The sequence below is a fragment of the Akebia trifoliata genome, chromosome 13 (genome assembly GCF_017979445.1).
Source record: "Akebia trifoliata isolate Shusen 1 chromosome 13, ASM1797944v1, whole genome shotgun sequence".
Classification (NCBI taxonomy): Eukaryota; Viridiplantae; Streptophyta; class Magnoliopsida; order Ranunculales; family Lardizabalaceae; genus Akebia; species Akebia trifoliata.
This window is the reverse complement of record NC_141387.1, coordinates 22,063,022-22,088,197: the sequence shown is the minus strand read 5'-3', so window position 1 is coordinate 22,088,197 and position 25,176 is coordinate 22,063,022. Positions and strand designations below refer to the sequence as shown.

General features: G+C 34.8%; 1 pseudogene; it reads right to left on the bottom strand.

Annotated features, from left to right (window-relative positions):
• Window positions 1-20,323: 20,323 nt before the first annotated feature.
• LOC147388081 (uncharacterized) lies at window positions 20,324-24,664 on the bottom strand (annotated as a pseudogene).
• Window positions 24,665-25,176: the final 512 nt, after the last annotated feature.

Genomic DNA, 25,176 nt, shown 5'->3' with positions numbered 1-25,176 from the left:
GAAGATGTCAGATTGATTGCTGAGTTCGTAAAGACTAACAAATCTATAGGTCTTGGGTTAAAATCTATCTTGGTCCATCGATCACTAACAAGTCCTATTGAGTTGAATGCTATTCGAATATGTACAACATCCTTGAAAGTTAAATTACAGCAATCAGTTCGATGAATTTATCCTCCTCCAGAGTATGTTATTTATAAATACAGAAATGCCACAAATCTCATAAATGTTATTTCCTCATTTTCTTCTTATATAGGATTTGGGAGCCTATGGACGATAAGGTAACTACCATGCCAACTTGTAATAAAGAGTCCTAAGTTTGCTTAAAACTTAATTTGATAAGCTTACATTTGGACCCCAAAAAAGCTAGAAGGGTTTATCCTATAATCTTCTTTTGTAATAAAATTTGGCTTTAGAAGATCTAAAAGTGGTCATTTTCACGTACCCAACATGAGCAAGATTTTGACTTCACCTGTGACAATGAATTACTTGTGAGAGCAAATTTAAGGAAACTGACTTTAGTTTGGTTTGATTCCAATGCAATTTGGTTTGGTTCTGGTTCTTATGTGGTGGAACCGACTTATGTCGGTTCGGTTCCAATTTGACATCAAATCCAACCAAGTTCACCCCTAATAAAATCATGTTTTATTTATATAATAAATATTTAAAATTTAAAAAATAATAATAATTTTAATCAGAATCTACAAAATCCCTGTTGACTCGGCCGAGATTTTCAAAATATCATCTGAGACATCTCATGAGACGTTGTGAATGTTGAAACACTATGTATATCTGTATCATTGTTGAACAATACCGAGATGACAAACCAAGTAACTCAAGGCAAGAGTTTATCTGTATAGGAAGAAACAAATCACACCAAACTTGAAATAAATCATAATAGACAACAATGAAACTAATAATCAAAATGTGGTTTGGGTATTACGAACTAAATACAATTAAGAACAAATAATGCACAACCATGCATCTCTATTGCAATTGATATTGTTCCTTTCATCATCCCGTAGTTTTTTCCACTCCATACTTCAAGATGCTTGCATGAAGCTTTGCTCAAGTTTCTCTTTGGAAATGCCTTAGCCAAAGCTGACATCTTTGAGGAAATCACGATTTTTTCAGCATTCAAATTGAAAAAAAGAAACATATATTTCTCCTGCACACCACAAAAAATTAAAAATTAAAAAAATAAATAAAAAATAAAAATCTTAAGCTAGGAAATTAAAAAGAATAATCCCTAACTAGAAACCCTAGATTATTTCCACTACAATAACTTAGCAACTTATCCTAGCATTACCCAACACCATCCAGAACATATCTCAAGACCAACCATCAAAATATTAGCTTTCAAAAGTTATTGACACCTAATGACTGTGGATAGAATTAGATGCGCTACGATAAGTTGGCTTAGTCACTTTAGAATTTATACAGTTGGTAATAGTTTTCATTAAAGATCAATTCTGAATATGTAGTTGGTGTTCACCTTGCTCCTTTGGATGATAATTCCAGCTTCTGTAATAAAGTTGGCGAGGAATCTCACGTTCTGCATGAAACCAAAGAAAATGCATAAATGTTGAGATACAAAGTACAAACCACCTCAATCAGCCTAAATGACTTGTTGAGCATAAGGATGATAGAAGCTCATAGGCACCAAAGGAAAGCTTGCTTGAAAAAGCAATCTAGTAACATGTGAGGCAACTTATACCTCAAAGAAGAGGCCCAGATACATACTATGCTAAATTCATATATGTCGGAAGAAAATAAGAGAATGATTACTATCAATGCAAATACATACCACACTTGCAATTACAAACCTACAGCTATGGGGAGCCTTGATGTCAAGCATATTAATCAAACATATTACATAGTTTGGTATCTCATGAAAAAAAAAGATTTCAGGCTAAGCCATTTATCTAGTGAGGTCTCCTCTACTTTGTGCATTTGATAGTTAACAAGTTGCAAGGCAACTTACTGTCTCATTTATGACATTTCAAATCAGAATACACTTCCAATGATCAAACAAATAGGTGGACCCATCGAGAAGAACAGGTTTCTAATGTTATATTATTAGATGCACAAGTTTTGGTCTGACAAATATTTTACTACTATTATCACCCAAAACAGCTGTGCTCTTGACTCAAAGCAACAGCACTACTAAAATATATGAAAACCGAAATATAATTCAATCAATCCCCCTCAAGCAAAGACTTTTTAGCAAGTAAATGTGAAACATAAGCTGTAACAGAGATGTTAAATCAACACCTGCCAAAGAAAAAATGATACATCTACATATGTATAGGATCATATAATAAGGAATTGGAATCCTCGGGCATCTATAAATTATTTTTGTGTTTTTCTGAAGTTCTGAGTGGAAATCTGATTCATTATATATATTACCAGAACTTGTATTTTAAATTCTCAAAAATCAGCCTACATGGCTTATGAACTTCCTCCTCGCATTTGGTCGTATTCTTCATTATATGAAAGAAACAATAGATTGAATGGTTGCCCATATGAAAGGATGAATTCTGTTCTAAAACATATCCTACCCTGTATATCAGAACTCAAAAAAGTGGTTGTCCCAACCCCAAAAGCCTGTGTGTGTGCATGTGTGGCTATGGCATTTAAACATGTTTACCAATTACCCAACAAGGACTTATCTTTGTCTAAAAGCTACAAATATACAACCAACCTCAGCATTCAAAGACTTATCTTTGTCTGAAAGCAACAACACTACTAGAAATATATGTTTCATCATTAAAGCTAAAAATAAATCTAGGTGAAGAATTTCAATAGGAAGCACCTTAAACAAAAAATCTTGAACCATGATAAATGCTTTAATAGAACCTTCTTATTCAAAAGGTTGTTGTAATTCATCCGTCCATGCATGATGTTCCCCTACGTCACCTAAAAAAAGGAAAAAGCAAGCATGTGATGTTCAACTCAAATTATAATTAACATCCCACTAAAATTATAATTCATACGATAAACATGAAATTACTTACCTTGGCTAGATCCAATCTTATATTTATTAGGATTTTTAGGACAAATTCGTTTGTCATGGCTGAACTTTAGACATAATGCACATTTCCTTTTTTTTTCTATTGGCTAATTCAATACTGCTCTTCAATCTACCAGGATTGAGAATCTTTTCTTTTCCCTTTTTATTTTTCTTCCTACCCTTTGTATGAGAGATATTGGGATCCAAGAGTAACACTTGAGACAATTGAGCTTCATTATTCGTAGACTTTTCACCTGAATCAATTGCAGAATCTGACATTACATGAGGTGCAAGTTCACTAACTTTTTTACACATTTCATCATAATTATCCCGTAATAATTTAAATCCCTCGATTGAAGATGCGGCCATATATGTTAATTTGGTACCGTATTGACACAAGTATTCAAGTCTCATTAGTTCAGACTGTTCTTTCTTCTCACCCATTTTAAGTAAATCCTTTACTCTGAAAGTACGATTAGCTTCTTTTGTCCATCTTTCCAAAATAAAGTGAGATGGTATAAAATCAATGTCATAACGAAGAAAAACTTTTAAAAAATGTCAACAAAGTATTCCCATAAATTCAAATTTCTTGCATTGGCACGTACCCTCGTATGTTTCTAAATTAAACTCAACTACAAATTCCTCGGACGCACCAAACTTAGTTTTCACGATTGATATCCACTATCCATTACTCATTCTTCTTCAATTTTATAATTTATCACATTCACCCATTCATTACTACATTTTTCAAACAAATTCCTAGTATACACATTTGCCGCATTCTTTAGAAGTAATTCGTTATCTTTGACACATCGAAACCTGTGCTCTGAATAAAAATCTTCTTTTCTCTCATCATTTATATACTTCTTCAAAGTTTGTCCATGCTTAATAACAAATTCCTTAAGATTTGATCTCGAAATAACAAATCCATCAAAAAAGAATTAATGCTTTCACTACAGCCTGTAGTATTCATATCGACAAAAAAAATATTACGATTATAAACAGGTACCCACGACTCCCATATTTGAAACAACTGTTGTAGCCATTCATTCTATTCCAAACCATTTTTCTCAATCACAGCCTTCCACCCCTTCTCAAAATCCTCCTCGGTGTATGTTGACCAAATACACTTTTGTATTTTTATCTTGAATTCAAAATTCTTAAAGTATACATGTGGTAACTTCTCGACGAACTTCTTCTTGATGTGCCATATACAAAGACGATGACCCGTGTTTAGAAAATTTTTGGCAATCGCATTCCTCATTGTCAAAACTTGATCGGTGATTATTGATTTTGGATATCGTCCTCCCATTGCTTCTAACCAGGTCTCAAACAACCATACGAAGGTCACCTCAGTTTCATCTTGTAGAAGTGCACCCCCAAATTGTATAGACTGCCAATGGTAGTTTACTCCAATAAAAGGGGTGAATGGCATATCATATTTGTTTATAAGATAAGTTGTGTTGAATGTCACCACATCCCCAAAAGATTGATATGTCATTCGTGACCTAGCATCAACCCAAAAAAAAGTAGTTGCCCTCCCATCGTCATCACACTATATTACATAAAAAAATTACGGATTTTCAAGTTACTTTCGTTTGAAGTACATGAGCACTAACTGTGCATCGTGCCTTCTAACTACTTGTGTCTAACATTTCTCAAATGATTGTAACAATCCCTATTATCGAAACCAATCGTATCACCACCAAGGATTGCTGAAACTTTATCAACTAGTAGATTTTCTCTTTGGAATGCCTCAACTAAATTTTTAGCCGTTTTTGGCATGTTTCTATTTGACCTCATAATCATTCTCCTCCCTGGTGTAACGACCTTATAATTATGGTTGTCTCTGAAGACCGTCACTTTCCATCGAGTAATATATACATCATGTATAATTCGCATTGTCGCCTGACATCCACATTTAATAGTTGAAGTACTCCTACTTATCTTTTTTACGATCTCATTCCCGACTGTTGCCTCAATTTTTTCCATCTTTGATGTGTATTTACCTTGATGTGAACAAACAAATGTCATCCCGATCACCTCATTTGAACCCTGTCGTGATTTCGTAGTATCTCGAATACGAATCCAAAATCTATTCCGACATCCGTAATCTTCATAATATTTTTGAGCTTCCATACTACAATCAAAAAGTATCCCTACATACGATGTTAAAATTTTGATGTCTTTGTTTGGGCTTTGACATTCAATATGTTCACCCCCATCTACTTTCATTGTCGAAGATCCCACAATATCATCAATAGGCACGTCACCAAAAGTTTCAACATCGATAGTATCCATGATGGATTTCTACAACTGATAAGAGACGAAGACTTATATTTTCAAATTCAGAAGAATTCATTTGTAATAACAAGTACATTATAATCATTCCTACAACAGCAACAATTCCATCTCAAAACACTTTTATCCATATTCTACTCATAAAACCTATCTAAAATCCCATGTTATGCCATCAAAATCTTTTGACTAACATGTGCAAACCTTGAATGTGTGTTGTGGACTTGTGTTGAATGGGTTTTCTACTCCCTAGTTATACTTCTATATAACCTACAACTCACATGTGCTTTGAAATAGCAAATGCACATGCATCACACTGCCACGGTGAATTGGGATTTAGCTCCACATTAAGGAAATAAAAAGGTTTCACCATAGCAAAATAAGCAGGCTTGATTTTGCTCTACAGGGTTAGTTTTGGTTTGGAACCTGGAGTAGTTGGAAACCTGAAGTAGTTGGAAACACAACTGATTTCAAGGAAGCAAATAAGAAACTTGAATGGGACTTGAAAAAGGCATGATTTTATTACAATGCTAGAGATTTTATTTTGATTTGTAACAACGCTTTGTCTTTTTATATAACTAGTGTTCTAATAGATTCAATATGTCTCAGATTTTTGGTGGATCTGAACATACTCTACACTAAGCATAGATATCATTAAAGCATAAATATCATTAAATATAATAATGCATTAAAGATCAAACCCAAAAATAATCAAGGATGGAAAAAACCCAGATAAAATAAAATAAAAATGATCTAAGGTCACCACTGCGAGTACCAAAATTTTTCGGGTTCTTTGAAATCGTCGATAGAGAGAGAGAGAGAGAGAGAACAATGTAGTTGCTCCAACTTCACTTTGGGTTCTAATCGATCAAAAAATTGAAGGAGATCGAGGTCAATCGATAGGGTTCTCTGAGAGTGAGAGAGAGAGACATCTGACGAGTCTTCTACAAATCGAGAGAGGGAAGAAAGAGTTCCCACCAATTTTTAGGATTTTCTGTTGAAGGGTTCCCACCAAATCTGGGTTTTCGGTATGAGATGAAGGGTTTTTCTATCGAGACGAATGGGTTGGGTTTTTTGTCAAGGTGAGAGAAAGAGAGAAATAGTGAGAGAGAGAGAGAAACAGATGTTCAGTGGAGGTTTTCGATGGAGACGAAAACATAAACTGATGTTTCTCAATTGTTCTGTCGAGACGAAAAGAGAGAACGATAGTTAGTTTAAAAAATCTAAAAGTCGAGGGAGTTGTTTGAAAATTTCATAAATTCTGTTTCTTATAAATGAATTGATGTGAGAACGCATCTGCGCCGTTGTTATCCATCCATCCAACGTCTAAGAAACATCAGTTTTTCATATGTTTTTGAAGATGTCCGTCGAACTGCCCCCATATATATATATATATATATATTTTAAAGAATGGGGGGTGGAAATCCCATGTTACTTGTACTACAGTCGTCCCTCACTAATGAGTCGTAATTGGTCGATAATTTGGTTCCAATTGATTGATTTCTATAAAATATTTTATTTGAGTTTAAATTTTAATTTTGATTTTAAATTTAAATTTGATGTTTTAATTTAAATTTGAATTAATATTTGATTTTAAATTTTGAATTTCGATTGTTTGATTAAAATTTGAATTTTGATTTTATTATTGGTTGTTGGTTGATTTTATTTTATTTTAATTGGTTGAGTGATTTTTAATTTGATTTTCAATTTGATTTTAATTTTGATGAAATTTTAATCGGTCGAGTCATTTTTATTTTTTATTTTTCATTGGATTTTGATTTTTGACTTGTTGATTTTTAAATTGAATTTGATTTTAATTAGATTTTTTATTTGATTTTCGATTTGAATTTGATTTGAAATTTAAATTGGTTTCTTGGTTAAATTTTAGATTTGAATATTATTTTCCTAGGGATCAGGATCGCTATGTTAGAGTTGGATATTGAGGGGCATTTTGATCATTTTTATGATTTTTCATAAATTTCTTTATTTTCATCGGTTTGGGTCTCGTTAGACTCGAAATCACATTCCAAGGGCAATGGAGGTAGTTTCGAGATTTTTCAAAGGTCCGAAATGTATGAGGGGTATTTTCGTTATTTTGTTGATTTTTTAATGATTTTTCTTAAATTTTTCTATTTTCATCAATTTGGGTCCCGTTAGACTCGAAATCACATTCTGAGTGCAGTGGAAGTACTTTTGAGATTTTTCAGAAGTCCAAAATTTATGAGTGGTATTTCGTCATTTTGTTGATTTTTTTGTGATTTTTCTTGAATTTTAGCGTGAGGTTTCTTTTCAGTCCCTGTGTGATTATTTCTAAGTCTCAAAGTCATATTTTCCTAGCGTAACGAGGTCTCTAAGTTATCGAACTGTGTATCGAACCTAAACATACATGCTTGCTAAGTCGGGCATAAGATGTAACAATCCTAAGCGTGTGTAAATATCTATGTCGAGTTGTGACGAGTAGGGGGATAAAAAAAACCTAAAAACGAAAGGAATCAAAAATAATACTCAGAAGCCTTTGAGTTCTTTATGCTCATCATTAGGAATCCACTACAATCGGGTGACGAATTGTCGAATTAAGCAGATGCAAAAAATTGGATGTCTACAGTTACCCCTCTTTGGTAGAGGGAGAAAGCAAACTAGATGCCCAATCTATTGTAGTATGCCAAAGCTAGTGACAGCTCATTTTGCAGCCTAAATCAGAAATTTGTCAAAGCGTCCAGATCCTTAAATTTTGAAAAATTATCCGTGACTAATGCAAATGCAAAGCGAGTGCATGTGTGTGCCATTGTGTAGTGATGATTTCGAAAATGCGCACCTCCATTCTGCACATTCATACTAGGAGTATAGCAAACTTAACAATGAAAAATTGTATAAGATACATAAGATCTGAACAACATTTGAAAAAATTGAATAAAACTGAGTAAAATCTGATCATAAACTTAGCATAATATGAGAAAAACTGAATGCAAGGTCTGAGCATAATCTGAGAAAAACTAAGCATAAGGTCTGAGCATAATCTGAACTAAAAAATCTCAGCAGGGTCTGAGCAAAAATCCGAGAATAATCTCGGCAGGTCTGAGTAAAATCTGAGGCGGGTCTGAGTATAATTCGAGATAATCTCTACAGGTCTGAGCAAAATCCGAGAAAGAATCTCAACAAGTCTGATCAAAAGATTGGACTAAAATCTCATTCCATAAGAACCATTTTTTTTTATGGTCAAGTCAACATTTTAACTTTCTTTGAACCTCAGGGATTATCAAAAAAACTATCAAAAGGATAACCTTTAATTCTGGATTTTCCTTATCCTTTGGAGCTGGAATTGATCAGGCTTAAGAACAAAAAATGCCCCTAGTTTGATAGGACCTTACAGTAGGGATAATTGAACACGTTTTGAAAAGACATGCCCCTAATATAAGGGAAAAATAAATATGCTTCCAGACAAAAGGAGAAGTGCCCCTCAATATGAAAATTATAAGTCTTGGATTACCACAAGGGCAATAAGGATTCACTTTTAATTTTAACTTTATTGAAGATTATGAGTCAGACTCAATTGTTGGAAACAAATATTCATTTTTGAGATTCATCTCGGAGATCACGATCTTTCCCCTTTGGCTCGCTTAGGAAAGTAAACTTTTCAGATCAGTCGTACATGCGATACAAGTGTCTTCTGAGTCTTTGCCTAATTTAAGCTGGGTATTGAAGTTTAGTCATTCGAACTTCTGATGTTCTGACTCGGTTCATGTTTTCAGATTCTCGACTGATGAGGACATGGCTAGCACAAGAGCATGGAACGTGGATCCAATTCAAGTTCCCATTGGTCTGGTTATAAGAGCACGTGCCAAGAAATTTCAAAATGCGTTGAGTGGGCTAATTCGAGGGATTTGGGCTCAAGCATGCACGTGGAGGCCCATTGATAGTGATGAACGAATTTTCCAACCCTTAACAAGCATGATCCATGTTCAAGAAGACCAATTAGTGTGTAATGGGCTGGAGATTAAGGGATTAAAGTCAGAATTAACTCCTTTTTAATTGAAGCCAAATTTATTTCAGTTATTTAGTTATTTTTTTAGTTTTTTCAACTTCCCTTTTCTGGTTTGGGTAAGTTAGATCTGGAAATTCATGGCCTTAGTGCTATAAATTGTACTATTTTAATTCAATAATGGCAGTTGTTTATTGATAATAAAAATTGAGAGTAATTTCTCTTTGGTTCTTGAGAACTATTTTAAACTTATTAGATTTCTCTGTGGCGTTCAATTCCTTAACTTATCAATCAAGTTTCCATCCTTGATTGTGGCATCTTCCTTTATACCAAGGTCCGCATCTCTTTATTGGTGTTGAGTTGCGATTTTAATCCGAATCTGAAAATAGAACGGCTTTAGGCACTAGTCTTGTTACGGGTTTCGTCACAAGTTGGCGTGGTTTGTATCATCAACTCAACGGAGATTTTCTTTTGATTGCTCTATCTTTTGCCTAGATTGCCTTTTTAGATTTTCAATCTAGAATTTTTACCTAAATCACTTTTTTAGATTTTCGATCTAGTGAGCTTATGATTTTCTTTTTCTTTGCTCTGATTGTTGCCAAGGTTGTCCTTTCGGATTTTCAACCTTGCAAGCTTGACTTAATTTTTGCCTAAGTCATCCTTTTGGGTTTTCAACTTAGTAGGCTTTCCTTTTTTTTTTGTGGAGTAACTGCCTGATTTTGCTTGCTACCTTCCTTGACTTTTTCACACGGTACTTCTGAGGACTTTCATGGGTAAGCTCAAGACTGGGCATAAAAAAAAAAAAAAGAAATCTTAAGGCTCAAGAACCCGAACGTCCCCTGTGTGGCATTTCTTTAAATTATTTTCTTTTTCTTTGAATTTTCTTCCCCATTTTTTTTAATTTTTCCCGTGGGGTAATATATTTTATTTTTATTTTTTGAACTGGTCAAATTTGAACTAACTTCTCAGGTTGCCTACGCACCCCAGAATTTTGGGATCATACCAAAACGTAGTTCAAAAATTTCCCTCCCCTAGGTTAGGTAATCAGGCTGAGAAAGAAAAAAACATTATTATACTTTTTTTTTAAAAGGCTGCAAGGGCTGAGAAAGGAGATATTTAACTAGGTAACAGGAAAATTGATTCGATCAAAAGATATCCTCCTTAAATGTAGAACCGCTTGATCTGGTCAAGGTTTGTCAATTCTGGTAATTCGATGCCATCGTGATCTTGGAGTTTGACAATTTTCTCAGGCAACACCTGATATGATTCCTCTTGGAAACTCCTCTTGATGATCTCTTCTAAGAATCTTTTAATTCGAAGGAAACACAAGTTGTGTAGAAATAAAATATGATGTTGATCGGATTAGAACCTTAAGGAAGCTATGTCCATAAAATCCCAACCTTGAGATGCCACAAAGGATGATCACTCCTTTGATAAGTCGAAGATTCATGCCCTCCTTCAAGAACTCGAATAAGAACTCATAAAGAACTCATAAAGATCTCATAAAGAACTCAAACTAAAACACATGAAACAAAACAAAGTTCTTGAAGAAACTTCAATTCTTATAAAAAGTAAATTGTCAATTGTGTCTCAATTACAAAGATGAAGTACCCTTTTATAGACAAATTAGATCAAAATTGGTTCTAATTAGTCCTTCGAAAAATAAAGAAAGTCTAATTAGTCCTTAAGAAATAAAGAAATCAAAACTAAGGACAATTAGAACATAAAAATTCCAAATTAACCCTTGCACCCAATTTGATCTTTCAAATTGATCTCTTGCATAAAAAGATAGTTGACCATCCTTAATGAAACTTTGATATCTTCGAAGTTAGCCTTAGAATCTTCTAGAATGGTCTCTTTGTATTGTACTTTCACAATCAAGCCTTGCACTGCCTCTTCCATCCTCTTTGTCCTTGCCCTAGTCATCGGACCGCCAATTCCTTGCAATGGTTCTTGAGAAGACTTGAAAACATCAACTTGAGTTATTGGGTCAGCAACTCGATCTCCATTATTCTCCCCCTCTTCGAAAAGATTCATCCTCAAATCACCTACATTAAACAAGGATAAATCAGTAACATTAAAAGTTGCACTAACATTACCATAATCACTTGGCAAATCAAGTTTGTAGGTGTTATCATTGATCCGTTCCAAGACTTGAAATGGACAATCTCCTCGAGGCTACAATTTTGATTTCCTTTGGGTAGGAAACCGCTCCTTACGCAAATGCACCCAAACCCAATCTCCAGGGTGGAAAATAACTTTTAAGCGGCCCTTATTGGCTTGCTTAGCATATTGCTCATTTTTCCTGTCAATGTTGACTCAAACTTTGACATGTAAATCTTTCACAAAATTTGCCTTTTTCTTATCACCAAGATTAGCATGTTCATTAGTAGACAAAGGTAAAATATCCACAGGCGTTAAAGGATTAAAACCATAAACAATCTCAAATGGAGAAAATGAAGTAGTTGAATGAATAGTCCTATTATATGCGAACTCAATATGTGGTAAACACTTCTCTCATTGTTTTAAATTTTTTTGTATGATAGCACGCAACAAAGTAGTGAGTGTCCTATTAACTACTTCAATTTGGCCATCTGTTTGAGGATGTGCAACAGTAGAAAATAGAAGTTTAGTTCTTAATTTACTCTATAAAGTACGCCAAAAATAACTTCGGAACTTAACATCTCTATCACTAACAATTGACTTAGGTAGCCCAAGCAATCGAACTACCTCTTTAAAGAACACATCAGCAATATGTGTTGCGTCATTGGTTTTAATACATGCAATAAAATGGGCCATCTTACTAAACCTATCAACAACAACAAATATACTATTTTTACGATTTTGAGTCCTTGGCAATCCTAAAACAAAATCCAAAGAAATATCAATCCAGGGCTAATTAGGTACAAGCAAAGGGGTATACAAGCCATGCGGTCGAATTTTAGACTTTGCTTGCCTACATGTAATGCACTTGTCACAAACAGATTGCACATCATGCTTTATATGGGACCAATAAAAATGCTCACGTAAGATATCTAAAGTTTTTAGGACATCAAAGTGACCCATTAAACCTCCCCCATGACTTTCCCTTACAAGTAACTCACAAACAGAACAATTAGGAACGCACAATTTATCTTTCTTGAAAAGAAATCCTTCATGCCTATAAAAGTCATCAAACGCACACTCAGCACATGCATTTCATACTTGGCTGAAATCAGAATCATTGGCATACAAATCTTTAATCAATTCAAAACCAAGTAGTTTAGTTTGCAATGAAGTAAGTAATACATACCTTCTTGACAATGCATCGGCCACAACATTTTCCTTCCCACATTAATATTTAATTACATAAGGAAATATTTCTATAAACTCCAACCATTTATTAAGCTTACCTTGGGTCTTCAGGAATTTCAAGCTCTCATGATCAGAGTGAATGATAAATTCCCTCGACCATAAATAATGTTGCCATGTTCGAAGAGTTCTCACTAATGCATAAAGCTCTTTGTCATAAGTAGGATAATTCAATGCTGTCCCACTTAGCTTTTCACTAAAATAAGTTATTGGTTTAGAATCCTGCATCAAAATAGCTCCTATTCCAATCCCGGATGCATCACACTCTATTTCAAAAGCTTTATCAAAGTTAGGCAAACACAACGAAGGTGCATTAGTTAATTTATCTTTCAAAGTTTGGAAAGCCTGATCATGCACATTAACCCAATTAAAAACAACATTCTTTTTAACAAGTTCATTCAAAGGTGCAGCAATAGAACTAAAATCCTTAACAAACCTTCGATAAAAACTTGCTAAACAATGGAAACTTCTTACCTCGTTCGCATTTTTAGGTATAGGCCAATCCTTTATTGCCTTTACCTTTTCCTAATCAACACTAATTCCCTGCGAACTAACAACAAATCCAAGAAACACAACAAATTCCATACAAAATGTGCATTTCTTAAGATTAACATATAATTGGTGTTTTCTTAACACACTAAACACAGCATGCAAATGCTTAACATGATTATCAACATTTTTGCTATAGACTAAAATATCATCAAAGTAAACTACCACAAATTTTCTCATGAAAGCACGCAAGACATTGTTCATTAATCTCATAAATGTACTAGGTGCGTTAGTTAAATCGAAGGGCATTACTAACCATTCATACAACCCATATCTAGTTTTCAATGCAGTTTTCCATTCATCTCCCTCTTTCATGCAAATTTGATAATACCCATTCTTTAAATCAATTTTAGAAAACAAATGAGAGCCATGCAATTCATCAAACATGTCATCTAACCTAGGGATAGGATGCCTATATTTTACCGTTAAATTATTAATAGCTCGACAATCTACACACATGCGCCATGTTCCATCTTTCTTTGGTACTAAGAGAACAGGAACCGAACATGGACGGAGACTCTCCCTTACAAATCCCTTCTGCAACAGTTCATCCACTTGCCTATGTATCTCCATTGTTTCCTCGGGATTAGCTCTATAAGCAGGTCTATTTGGTATAGTAGAACCAGGTATGAAGTCTATTTGGTGCTCAATTCCTCTTAAAGGGAGTAAACCGTGTGGAATCTCCTCGGGAAAAAGATCTTCAAAATCCTGCAATAAAGACACAACAACACTAGGCAAAGATGAGTTAAGATCGTCAGTGGAAAAATAAACATCTTTATACATAAGAACTAGAACTTGTGGCCTTGCTATCATTACACTTTTAACATCATGTTTTTCAGCAAGTACACTCAGTACTTTATTCTTCTCTCCATGTTGTTCACTTTGCTCTCCTTTTTGCTCACACCTTTGTTCCTCTCTCATTTTGCACTCACTTGCTATCCTGACCTGGTCCTCATAAGCTTGCAAAGGTTTGAGAGGGGCCAATACAATTTTTCGATTGTTCATTACAAAAGAATAACGATTTTTATACCCATCATGCGACACTCTCCTATCAAATTGCCATGGTCGACCGAGCAATATATGAGCAGCATGCATCGGTACCACATCACAAATAACCTCATCCACATACTTGCCTATTGAGAAAGGAACTCGAACTTGCTTGTTTACCTTCACTTCTCCAGAATCATTCAGCCATTGAAGCTTATACAGTTTAGGATGTTTCTACCATTTCAAATTCAACTTCTCTATCAACAAGGTACTAGCAACATTGGTACAACTCCCAATATCAATAATCAATGTACAGACTTTATCCTTCACGTGGCATCTTGTGTGAAAAATATGCTCACATTGCTCCTTATCTCCTTTATCCTTAGTCTGTATACTCAAAGCTCTCTTGGTGACAAGTAAATCACCATGCACAGGCTCTTCTACTTCAACATCAGAACAATCCTCTAATGGAGGCATCTCGTTGTCACTTGAACTAGCACTTTCAATGTCTCCATTTGCCAATACAATCGTAACCCTTTTGTTTGAGCATTCAGAAGCAATGTGTCCAAACCCTTGGCACCTAAAACACTTAATCTGACGTGACTTAATAAGAGGCTTTGTTTCAGGTCTATCTTTAGGAATAGAAACCGAAGGCTTCGACTTTGCGTCTTCTTTTTGTTTGAAATGAATTTTGTTGTCCTTCCAATTTGGTCTCCACGGATTATTAGAAGATGATTCAGATCTGAACTTCTAGACTTGATTTGCTTTTCCACTTTAATGGCTTTGTGCAGTAACTCTTCCTTCTCCACATAATGGTGCAACTCAACCACATCAGCAATCTCTTTGTTCAATCCGGCAATGAATCTAGCCATGGTTGCTTCTCTATCTTCCTCTATGTTTGCTCTAATCATGGCTCCATTTCTTTATAATAATCCTCTACACTCATGGAGCCTTGAACCAGCCCTTGCAATTTGATATACAAATCTCAATAGTAATGGCTAGGAATAAATCTTTTACGCATCACTGACTTCATCTCATCCCATGATCGAATAGGTCTCTCACCATTTCTACGCCTATTGATCACCAATTAATCCCACCATATACTGGCATAGTTTGTAAATTCCACGGTGACTAGCTTTATATTTTTATCCTCGGAATAATTATGACAATCAAAAACGTGCTCAACCTTTCTTTCCACTCCAAATATAATTCAGGATCATTATTTCCATGAAAGGTCGGAATCATCATCTTTATGCTACCCAAATTATTATCTTCTTTGAAATCAACTTTCTTATCCCGTCGATAATGTACTCTCTCCACTTCGGAATGAACATCTTCTTCTCCATCGAACTCATGTCTTCGATATGGTTCACATTCATAAGAGGATTCCATATTGTCCAACCTTGAATTCAACAATTTAAATTGATCATGAACGGCCTTGATGAATAATTTCAGGTCAGTCTCATGTGATTCTCCTCCTTCCTTACTCATGGTTGAAACCTGTAATTTTAAATAAATGAAAACAACAAAAGAATACAACAATCTTGTAAGTCTCGAAAAGTGATGAAAACGATGGAATTGGAGGTCGAAACGGTGTAGATGAGGCTATGCCTTAATCAACTTATAGATCTCGAAAAGAGCTTCGATTTGATATGCACTAATAGTCGTTCCGATATCCGGATCAAAAGTTATGGCCGTTTGAAGTTAGTAGCTCCAATTTATCAATTTTCTGCAACTATAAACAGCGAATAGCCATCCCCTTTTTTTTTTTTTTTTCTAAAACAAGAATTTAATTGTAGTTGTTCGGATTTCAACAAAAGAAAACATACATTCAGTAAAATAAGAAAAGGAAACAAAATAATTTTGAGAACTCAGCAACAAATCGTTGGTGGTCACCGACAAAGCGTTTGTGGACCAATTTGGTTTGTTCTTGAGTTATTTAACACGTCTCTTTTTCTTTTTTTTTTTATATTCTATCATCCAACAACAGCAAGAATGTTAAAGAGGATGTATATATATAGATATATATGTATATGTATTACCAGCAAAAACGATTAGTAGGCAGTAAGTCAGCAATTGGATGTCATTTTTTTATATCCTACGTTAATAGCGGAATCACCATGACATACTTGCTGAAATTTTCATCAAGCTACATTCCAGCAAGAACACATTATGAACCAGCTAATTTATATTTATATATATATATATATATATATATATATATATATATATATATATTGTGGCTGTTTTTTTTTTTTTTTTTGAAATCGTTATTGGTCTGATCCGATATAACGTAACAACAAATCGTTCTATATGAACTAGATACAGCAACTCCAACAACAGAAACGTGTTTCTGAGTTTCCAGCAAAAAATAAAATAAAAAAAATTCAGCAATAAAATGTTAGGTGTTGAGTATGCATTCAACAAGAAAACCAGCAATTCAATATAGTAAAACAATCAAGAATTTCATTGAAAATATGAATATGAAATCTACTTACATTATGTTCATGGTTTCCAATCAAAACGCAATTCAGAAATCAATGTCTGAATATTTTCACGAAGAATGTTTCGTCTATTTTCAATGAAAGATCATTCAAGATCGTTAAGATTCATTAAAGAACGATAACAAGAACAAAAATCTAATGAATGGTCATGGATTCTAATCAAGAATGTAACAAAAAAAATTGATTTGGAATAATAAAAACCTAGTTTCCAACTATCGTTGGCTTTGAATTGGTATGAATTTTTGTTGGGAAGCAAGATCTATCCATTTTGTTCTCCAATCCAATTGTTACGCTACCCGAATCTTCGAAGAAGTCCTTCAATAATGTTCTATTTTCCAGTAATCTTGAAGCTTTAATACCAAATGATATGATTCCTCTTGGAAACTCCTCTTGATGATCTCTTCTAGGAATCTTTTAATTCGAAGGAAACACAAGTTGTGTAGAAACAAAAGATGATGTTGATCGGATTAGAACCTTAAGGAAGTTATGTCCTTAAAACCCCAACCTTGAGACGCCATAAAGGATGATCTCTCCTTTGATAAATCAAAGATTCATGCCCTCCTTCAAGAACTCGAACAAGAACTCATAAAGATCTCATAAAGAACTCAAACTAGAACACATAAAACAAAACAAAGTTCTTGAAGAAACTTCAATTCTTATAAAAAGTAAATTGTCAATTGTGTCTCAATTACAAGATAAGGTGCCCTTTTATAGACAAATTAGATCAAGATTGATTCTAATTAGTCTTTTGAAAAATAAAGAAAGTCTAATTATTTCTTAAGAAATAAAGAAATCAAAACTAAGGACAATTAGAACATAAAAGTTCCAAATTAACCCTTGCACCCAATTTGATCTTCCAAATTGATCTCTTGCATAAAAAGATAATTGACCATCCTTGATGAAACTTTGATATCTTTGAAGTTAGCCCTAGAATCTTCTACAATGGCCTCTTTATATTGTACTTTCACAATCAAGTCTTGCAATGCCTCTTCCATCCTTTTTGTCCTTGCCCTAGTCATCGGACCGTCAATTCCTTGCAATGGTTCTTGAGAAGACTTGGAAACATCAACTTGAGTTATTGGGTCAGCAACTCGATCTCCATTAGCACCTCTTGGATAATAAAGCGACCTCCCCAATTGGGTTTGAATTTACCTCTGGGATTGAAGACGGGTGCTCGATTTTCTTTAAGTACGAGGTCTCCAACTTGTAAGTCACGAACTTTAACCATTTTATCAAATGCCCAAGTGACTCTTCTCTCATAGGCTTGCACGTGGTACAAGGCTCTAAGCTATTTTTCATCAATAAAATTCAACTCTTTGTACTGGTGATGAACCCAGTCTACTTCTGATAGCTAACTTTCCATTAGAATCCTGAGGGATGAGATTTCCATTTCAATTGGTAAGATATAGCTTCCATTATGTACACTAGTGAATAAAGGGTGACTCTAGTGAAAGATCGCATCGAGATACGGTATGCCCAGAGCGCAAATGGTAATTTTTTAGATCAATCTCTGTGCGATTGACACATCTTCCTGATGATTGTCTTGATATTCTTATTGGCTGCTTCACAATTCCGCTACTTTAGGGACAGTAGGGTGATGATTTGTGGTGTCGGATCTCTAACTTTGAACACAAAGTAATAACTTCAACTTTGAAGTGTAACCCGTTATCAAAGATTAGTTTTGAAGGTATCCTATATCGGCTGATAATATGTGCTTGGATGAACTTGGAAACTTTGGATCCAGTGAGAATAATATACGAAGTAGCCTCTACCCATTTTGTAAAATAATCAATGGCCACTAGAATGTACTCATGTCCATTCGATGCTTTAGCTGTGATTTTGCCAATTATATTGATTCCCCAGACAGAAAATGGACATGGAGAAGTCAAACCATTTAACTGAGAAGGTACTTGTATTAGCGTGTACTTGACATTTATAACAGGTCTTGACTAAGTGACGATAGTCTGTTTCCATTGTTGGCAAATAATACCTCTGTCTCATGAATCGTTTGGCTAACATTTTTCCATTCATATGCGATCCACAGTCTCCGGAATGCAACTCTTCTATTATTCATTCAGCTTGATTTTCATCAACACATGACAAATGAATTTCATCATAAGATCTCTTATATAAGTTTCCTGTGCACAGGATGAACTAGGATACGAATCTCTATAGGGTTTGTCGTTCTTTTCTTGATGCTTCAACTGGGAACTCTTATTTTTCCAATACTTTCTGGATGTCAGTATACCATGGCTTTTTGTCAGGAAGTCGAGCAGCAATGTTGACCTAGTGGCAATATGTAGGTTTATCTTTGATTTCGACTATGATAGGCCTTAATTTCATGCTTGAAGGCAAATAGATCATTGAAGAGAGAGTAGGTAGAGCGTCAGTGAATCTGTTCTCTTCCCTTAATAGATGTTGGAACAAGATGGTTTTGAACTTCATTACTAAATTTATCAAATACTCATGATAGGGTTTCAGTTTCATGTCTTTGATTTTTCATTCTTCCAACGACTGATGTATAACCAAGACTGAATCTCCAAATACTTTAATTTCTGTGATACCTAGATTCAAAGCAGCCTCGAGCCCGACTATGCAAGCTTCGTATTCAACTGTATTATTAGTATTGGAGAAAGCTAGCTTAATAGCGATTGAAATGTGTCATCCTTCGAGAGAGAACAAGACTACCCCTATTCCATACCCGTTCTGATTCGCCACTTCATCGAAGTATAACTGTCATGCTTGGTGTCGTGATTCTTCTTCAAAGTTCAAGATATTCTCATCTAGGAATTGATCGATAGGTCTTGTTCCTTCTGCCACTGGATGATCAACAAGGTATTTTGCTACTGCTCTTCCTTTGATAGACTTTTGTGTAACATGCGTAATGTCGAATTCTAATAATAACAACAACCATCGTATAATTCTTCTTATCAATGCTGACTTTTCGAAGAGATATTTTAGGGGGTCTATCTGAGATAACAGAATGACTGAATGGGAGAGCATGTAGTGTCAAAGCCTTTGAGTAGCTTATACTAATGCTAGGCAGGTCTTTCAAAAACTGAATACTTTCATTCGTACTCCAACATCTTCTTGTTGATATAGTAGATAGCCTTCTCTTTGTAACTATCTTTATCGTACTGTGCCAGCATACATCCCATAGCCTTTTCTATGACTGACAGATAATGGAAAAGAGGTTCACCCGGGGTAGGTGGAACCAAAATTGGCGGATTTGAAAGATACTCCTTAACTTGATCAAAAAAATTTTGGCATTGCTCATTCCATACTGAGCGAAGAATCTGTTGACATACTAAATTCTACCTAAAAACCTTCGAATTTACTTTTCAGTCTTAGGAGATGCCATTTCCTATATAGCTTTGATTTTCCCAAGGTCCACTTCAATCCCCCTTTGACTGATTATAAATCCTAGTACTTTTCCAGAAGTCATGATAAGAATCCTCTTAGATTAGAACCTTCTCTTGATGATCTCTTCTAGGAACCCTTTAATTCGAAGGCTTTGAATATTCTAGATTGTTTAGAAACAACTTAAAAATGTTGATCAGACTAGAACCACAAAGAAACTAAGTCTTTGAAACCCCAATCTTGTGACGCCACAAGGATCGATCACTTCCTTAATAAGTCAAAGATTCATGCACTCCTCAAGAACTCGAACGAGAACTCATAAAGAACCCATAAAAACCCCTATAAGAACAAATAAAACAAAACTAAAGTTTTCTTGAATAAACTTCAAAACTCATAAAATGTAAATTGAAAATTATGTCCCAAATACAACAAGAGGTGCCCTTTATAGACAAATTAGATCAAAATTGGGTCTAATTAGTCCTTTGAAAATAAAAGACCAAAACTAAGGACAATTAGAATATCAAACTCCCAATTAACCCTTGCATCCAATTTGTTCTTACAAATCACTCCCTTGCACAAAAAGATATTTGACCATCCTTGGTGAAACTTTGACATCTCCAAAGTTGGTCTTAGAATCTTTTAGAATGGCCTCCTTGTATTGTACTTCCACAATCAAGCTTTGCAATGCCTCTTTCATCCTTTTTGTCCTTGTCCAGTCCTCAGACCGCCAATTCCTTACAATGGTTCTTGAGAAGAATTGGAAACATCAACTTAAGTTATTGGGTTAGCAACTCGATCTCCATTTTTCTCCCCCTCTTCGAAAAGATTCATCCTCGAATCACCTACATCAAACAAGGATAAATCAGTAACATTAAAAGTTGCACTAACATTACCATAATCACTTTGCAAATCTAGTTTGTAGGCGTTATCATTGATCTGTTCCAAGACTTGAAATGGACCATCTCCTCGAGGCTGCAATTTTGATTTCCTTTGGGTAGGAAATTGCTCCTTACGCAAGTGCACCCAAACCCAAACTCCAAGGTGGAAAATAACTTTCAAGCGGCCCTTATTGGCTTGCTTAGCATATTGCTCATTCTTCCTATCAATGTTGACTCGAACTCTGCCATGTAAATCTTTCACAAAATCTGTCTTTTTCTTACCATCAAGATTAGCATGTTCATTAGTAGGCAAAGGTAAAATATCCACAGGCGTTAAAGGATTATTAAAATCATAAATAATCTCAAATGGAGAAAATGAAGTAGTTGAATGAATAGTCAAATTATATGCAAACTCAATATGTGGTAAACACTTCTCCCATTATTTTAAATTTTTTTGTATGATAGCACGCAACAAAGTAGTGAGTGTCCTATTAACTACTTCAATTTGACCATCCGTTTGAAGATGTATAACAGTAGAAAATAGAAGTTTAGTTCCTAATTTAGTCCATAAAGTATGCCAAAAATAACTTAGGAACTTAACATCTCTGTCACTAACAATTGACTTAGGTAGCCCATGCAATCGAACTACCTCTTTAAAGAACAAATCAGCAATATGTGTTGTGTCATTGATTTTAGTACATGCAATAAAATGTGCCATCTTACTAAACCTATCAACAACAACAAATATACTATCTTTACCATTTTGAGTCCTTGGCAATCATAAAACAAAATCCATAGAAATATCAATCCAAGGTTGATTAGGTACAGGCAAAGGGGTATACAAGCCATACGATCTAATTTTAGACTTTGCTTGCCTACATGTAATGCACTTGTCACAAACAGATTGCACGTCATGCTTCATATGGGGCCAATAAAAATGCTCACGTAAGATATCTAAAGTTTTTATGACACCAAAGTGACCTATTAAACCTCCCCCATGACTTTTCCTTACAAGTAACTCACAAATAGAACAAATAGGCACGCACAATTTATCTTTCTTGAAAAGAAATCCTTCATGCCTATAAAAGTCACCAATCGCACACTTAGCACATGCATTCCATACTTGGCTGAAATCAGAATCATTGGTATACAAATCTTTAATCAATTCAAAATCAAGTAGTTTAGTTTGCAATGAAGTAAGTAATACGTACCTTCTTGACAATGCATCGGCCACAACATTTTCCTTCCCACGTTTATATTTAATTACATAAGGAAATGTTTCTATAAATTCCAACCATTTAGCATGTCTTTTATTAAGCTTACCTGGGGTCTTCAGGAACTTCAAGCTCTCATGATCATAATGAATGATAAATTCTCTTGGCCATAAATAATGTTACCATATTCGAAGAGTTCTCACTAATGCATAAAGCTCTTTGTCATAAGTAGGATAATTCAATGCCGCCCGACTTAGCTTTTCACTAAAGTAAGCTATTGGTTTGGAATCCTGCATCAACACAGCTCCTATTCCAATCCCGGATGCATCACACTCTATTTCAAAAGCTTTATCAAAGTTAGGCAGACACAACAAAAGTGCATTAGTTAACTTATCTTTCAAAGTTTGAAAAGCATGATCATGCACATTAACCCAATTAAAAACAACATTCTTTTTTACATGTTTATTCAAAGGTGCAACAATAGAACTAAAATCTTTAACAAACCTTTGATAAAAACTTACTAAACCATGGAAACTTCTTACCTCGTTCGTAATCTTAGGCATAGGCCAATCCTTAATTGCCCTTACCTTTTCCTCATTAAGACTACTTCCCTGCGAACTAACAACAAATCCAAGAAACACAACAGATTCCATAGAAAATGTGCATTTCTTAAGATTAACATATAATTGGTGCTCTCTTAACACACTAAACACAGCATGCAAATGCTTCACATAGTCATCAACATTTTGCTATAGATTAAAATATCATCAAAGTAAACTACCACAAATTTTCCCATGAAAGCACGCAAAACATGGTTCATTAATCTCATGAATGTACTAGGTGCGTTAGTTAAATCGAAGGGCATTACTACCCATTCATACAACCCATATCTAGTTTTAAATGCAGTTTTCCATTCATCTCCCTCTTTCATACGAATTTGATAATACCCATTCTTTAAATCAATTTTAGAAAACAAATGAGAACCATGCAATTCATCAAACATATCATCTAACCTAGGGATAGGATGCCTATATTTTATCGTTATATTATTAATAGCTTGACAATCCACACACATTCGCCATGTTCCATCTTTCTTTGGTACTAAGAGAACTGGAACCGAACATAGGCTAAGACTCTCTCCCTTACAAATCCCTTTTGCAACAGTTCATCTATTTGCCTCTGTATCTCCTTTGTTTCCTTAGGATTTGCTCTATAAGCAGGTCTATTTGGTATAGCAGAACCAGGTATGAAGTCTATTTGGTGCTCAATTCCTCTTAAAGGAGGTAAAACATAGGGAATCTCCTCGGGAAAAAGATCCTCAAAATCCAAAAATAAAGACACAATAACACTAGGCAAAGATGAGTTAAGATCGTCAGTGGAAAAATAAACATCTTTGTACATAAGAACTAGAACTTGTGGCCTTGCTATCATTACACTTTTAACATCATGTTTTTCAGCAAGTACACTCAGTACTTTATTCTTCTCTCCATGTTGTTCACTTTGCTCTCCTTTTTGCTCACACCTTTGTTTCTCTCTCATTTTGCACTTACTTTCTATCCTAACTTGGTCCTCATAAGCTTGTAAAGGTTTGAGAGGGGCCAATATAATTTTTCGATTGTTCATTAGAAAAAAATAACGGTTTTTATACCCATCATGCGACACTCTCCTATCAAACTGCCATGGCCGACCAAGTAATATATGACCAGCATGCATCGGTGTCACATCACAAAGAACCTCATCCACATACTTACCTATTTAGAAAGGAACCCGAACTTGCTTGTTTACCTTCACTTCTCCACAATCATTCTGTTATTGTAGCTTGTAAAATTTAAGATGTTTTTGACATTTCAAATTCAATTTCTCTACCAACAAGGTACTAGCAACATTGGTACAACTACCACTATCAATAATCAATGTACAGATTTTATCCTTCACGTGGCATCTTGTGTGAAAAATATGCCCACGTTGCTCTTCATCTCTTTCATCCTTAAGTTGTATACTCAAAGCTCTCCTAGTGACAAGTATTTAAAATCACCATGCATAGGCTCTTCTACTTTAACATCAGAACAATCCTCTAATGGAGGCATCTCGTTGTCACTTGAGCAAGCACTTTCAATATCTCCGTTTACCAATACAACCATAACCCTTTTGTTTGGGCATTCAGAAGCAATATGTCCGAACCCTTGGCACCTAAAACACTTGACCTGACATGACTTAATAAGAGGCTTCGTTTCAGCTTTATCTTTTAGAATAGAAATCGAACTCTTCAACCTTGCTTCTTCTTTTGGTTTGAAAGGGATCTTGTTGTCCTTCCAATTTGATATTCACGGACTATTAGAAGATGATCCAGATCTGAACCTTCTAGACTTGATTTGCTTTTCCACTTTAATGGCTTTGTGTAGTAACTCTTCTATCTCCTCATAATGATGCAACTCAACCACATCAACAATCCCCTTGTTCAATCCGGCAATGAATCTAGCCATGGTTGCTTCTCTATCTTCCTCTATGTTTGCCCGAATCATGGCAATTTTCATTTCTTTATAATAATCCTCTACACTCATGGAACCTTTAACCAGCCCTTGCAATTTTATGTACAAATCTCGATAGTAATGGCTAGGTATAAATCTTTTATGCATCACTGACTTCATCTCATCCCATGACCGAATAGGTCTCTCACCATTTTTGCGCCGATTGATTACCAATTTATCCCACCATATACTAGCATAGTCTGTAAATTCCACGGCGCCTAGCTTTATTTTTTTATCCTCCGAATAATTATGACAATCAAAAACGTGCTCAACTTTTCTTTTCCACTCCAAATATAATTCAAGATCATTCTTTCCGTGAAAGATCGGAATCGTCATCTTTATGCTACCCATATTGTTATCTTCTTTGAAATCAACTTTCTTATCCCGTCGATAATGTACTCTCTCCACTTCGAATTGAACATCTTCTTCTCCTTCGAACTCATGTCTTCAATATGGTTTAGATTCATAAGAGGATTCCATATTGTCCAACCTTGAATTCAACAATTTAAATTGGTCAT